The sequence below is a fragment of the Zingiber officinale genome, chromosome 1A (genome assembly GCF_018446385.1).
Source record: "Zingiber officinale cultivar Zhangliang chromosome 1A, Zo_v1.1, whole genome shotgun sequence".
Lineage (NCBI taxonomy): Eukaryota > Viridiplantae > Streptophyta > Magnoliopsida > Zingiberales > Zingiberaceae > Zingiber > Zingiber officinale.
Genome location: NC_055987.1, coordinates 16,256,595 through 16,260,002, shown reverse-complemented (window position 1 = coordinate 16,260,002; position 3,408 = coordinate 16,256,595).

The window sequence follows — 3,408 nt, the reverse complement described above, 5'->3', positions numbered from 1 at the left end:
GGAAGATGAAGAGTCAAGTTTGACTTGACTTTATGCCACCTCATTGGTGAGTTGGCATTAAGTGGACCAATGATGATGCTCCACATCATCATGGTTACTTAAGTGAAGTGCCACCTCATGGGAGTTACCAAGAGTTGTGACTCTTGGTATCCCATGGAGGTTACAAACCACTTAATTAGATGAAAAGAGTTTCATTTTGCAAGTGTAACTCTCATTCAAGTGATCTTCCTCCTCCTAAGCTCTCTTCTTGCTCCTTATCTTCTCTTGGTCGTGGGTTTCAAGCAAGGGAGAAGAAAGGAGAGTGAATCTAATCCAAGAAGAAAGGTTAGTGAAAGTCACATAGAGATTTTAGAGGAGTGTGTTCTCTTCTTTTCCTTTCTTCTTCTTCAAATCCTACCCGAGAGCCCTAGAGAGTGCTAGCACACTTGTGGTGCTCTCTTCTCCATCCTTGAGTGTTAGAGAACACTTCTTGTTCGTGTGGATATCACTAGAGAGTTGTCTACGTTGACAACTTCGAGATCCGGCGTACTGTTAGACGAATGGGATTTGCGAGGGCACGCTTCAAAGGTATAAAATATTTTTCCTTTGTAGATCTACTGTAGATCATAGTTTGAAACTCGTACTCGTATTTTTGAAATCTATCCTTCGCACGAGATCCAGTGGCATGGGTGATTCGGGGTTTCCGCGACGCGAAAAGCAGTTTTCGCGGCCCGAAAAATCCAACATTTGATTTTTTATGACGAAAATAGCTTCTGTGATTTTCTGTAAATTTAGGTTTTTTTATAGTTTTTATGGGTAATTTTCTCGTAAAAGCGAAGCACAAGTGTTTCGGCACTTGTAGGCTTCCACTACCGGGAAGATTTTTCCAAAATGGCTTGGTTTCGCCCCAAATCTTTTTGGGACAGCGGGCTAAGGCGCTGTTAGATCGCAAAGGAACCCTCGCGATGGTTAGATCGCGGATAGGGGCGCCGCCTCTGGCCCCGCAAGGGGATTCGTTTCACGATTGCGCCCGAAAATCGCTAAACGGAACCGCCGGGAAATTGTACTCGTAAAAATTACAAAAATTATAGAAATATATAATTTTGAATTATATATTATTTTTGTGATAGTCATGGCCCAAAGACCCAAATTGGATTTAGAAATGTGTTGTAATTCATAATACGGCCTGCGTGTCGTTATGTGATGTGCGTGCTGTATTTATTTTATTTTATTTTCACGACCTGCGCGTCGTGACTTTCTCTTATATTCTGGTTGTAAATTAGATTTAGACTCGAATGTAACTCGAGTTTCAAAATTGTAATGTAAATTTTGAAGTGGTGGAAGGTCCACACGAGACGGAGTTACGAGGAGGGCGCGAGCAACACAAGGTGGTCAAACGAAGAAGCTTGAGAAGCTGTTGACCTTAGGTTGACTATCCGATCTTCTCATTGGCTTGATAAGATCGTAGTAGGGCCATGACATAATCACAAAATTATTTGATTAATTATTTAATTAATTGTTTTGTTTGTATGTGATGCATGCTAGTTAATTAAGTAATTAATTAGTGTCTTACGATTAGATTAGATCTAAGTCGTGCACATGATGCACCCTTCGACTAGATTAGATCTATCGAGTATATGATATGCATCATCATTTAGATTAGATCTAAATCGCGTCAACTAGTAATACCTACCATGCCGTGCTACCTACCACCACCTCGATCGCATGTTGTTGTTGAATTTGCCAAAGCAGAGCAACACATACTATCTTGGTAGGGTACGGAGGGACAATTTTGGTCCCGCCTATCAACGCATGGGTGAGTACAACTCAATTAGATTGAGTAACTAGTTAACTCAATTGGATCGAGTTTAACTATAGGCATTATCCAATAGTTGGTAGATAGGTCAAAATCATGTTTATATTAACTCTTGGGCGTATTAGTCAAAACTAACTCGAGTTTTAAGATAAATGCGGATTTGATCCTATAAACAAGAGTTGCATAGAGATGTAATTGGTAATCGTTACCTACCGATCATACTAAGTCTTGGGCGTATTAGCCAAAGCTAACTCAAGGGTTAGTATGATGTGAATCTTGTCCCACATGAATTATAGAATTCAGTGGGAGCATCATTTAGTTAAAGGCCTAATTAAATGATTAAGAATATGATACTTATTTCTGCATTTATTTCTGTTGTAGAATTACCATGACGTCGAATACGAACACCTTCTCCCTGCGATCTGTCCTTAAGAAGGACAAGCTCAAGAACGTAAACTGTACGTTCTGGAGCAGCCGATTGCGGGGGCTCCTCCTGCCACGGCCACGCGGGCAGGCCGAGATGCTTACAAGAAGCATCAAGATGATGCATTAGATGTGTCATTTCTTATGCTCACGACCATGAACTCTGAGCTTCAGAAGCAACATGAGTTGATGGGTGCTTATGATATGGTTGAACATCTTTGTCACCTATATCAAGGACAAGCAAGGCACTGGAAGAGGAACTCCAAAGAATACCTGGAAGATATTAAGAAGAAGAGAAATTTCTTCATCGTGGGTATTAGATACCGGATGTGCTTCGCACATTTGTACTAATGTACAGGCGCTGAAAAATAGCAGGGCATTGACGAAGGGTGAGGTAGACCTACGAGTAGGCAATGGAGCACGGGTTGCTACTGTTGCTGTAGGAACTTACTTTCTATCTCTGCCCTCTGGGCTTGTACTAGAGTTAGTCGATTGTTGTTATGTGTCTGCATTAACTAAGAACATTATATCAGTTTCTTGTTTGGACAAGAAAGGATTTTCATTTACAATAAAGAACAAATGTTGTTCCGTCTATTTAAACGAAATGTTCTATTGTAGTGCACCTCTGGTAAACGGACTCTATATTCTAGACCTTGAAAGCTCTATCTATAACATAAATACCAAGAGGTTCAAGTCAAATGACCTGAACCACGCTTAGGTCATATAAATGACAAGCGCTTATCCCAGCTCCATAAGGATGGTTTGCTGGACTCATTTGATTTTGAATCTTATGAGACGTGCGAGTCATGCCTACTAGGCAAGATGACCAAGACTCCCTTTAGTGGGCATAGCAAAAGAGCGACTGATTTGTTAGGACTTATACATAGTGATATTTGTGGCCCTTTCAATGTTGCTGCTAGAGGCGGTTATAGGTACTTCATCACATTTACTGATGACTTCAGTAGATATGGTTATGTGTACTTGATGACACATAAGTCTGAATCCTTTGAAAAGTTTAAAGAATTCAAGAATGAAGTACAGAACCATCTTGGCAAGAGTATTAAAATACTTCGATCCGATCGAGGTGGAGAATACCTTAGCCATGAGTTTCGTGACTACCTAGTTGAGTGTGGGATTCTATCCCAACTCACTCCTCCTGGAACATCACAGTGGAATGGTGTATCCGAAAG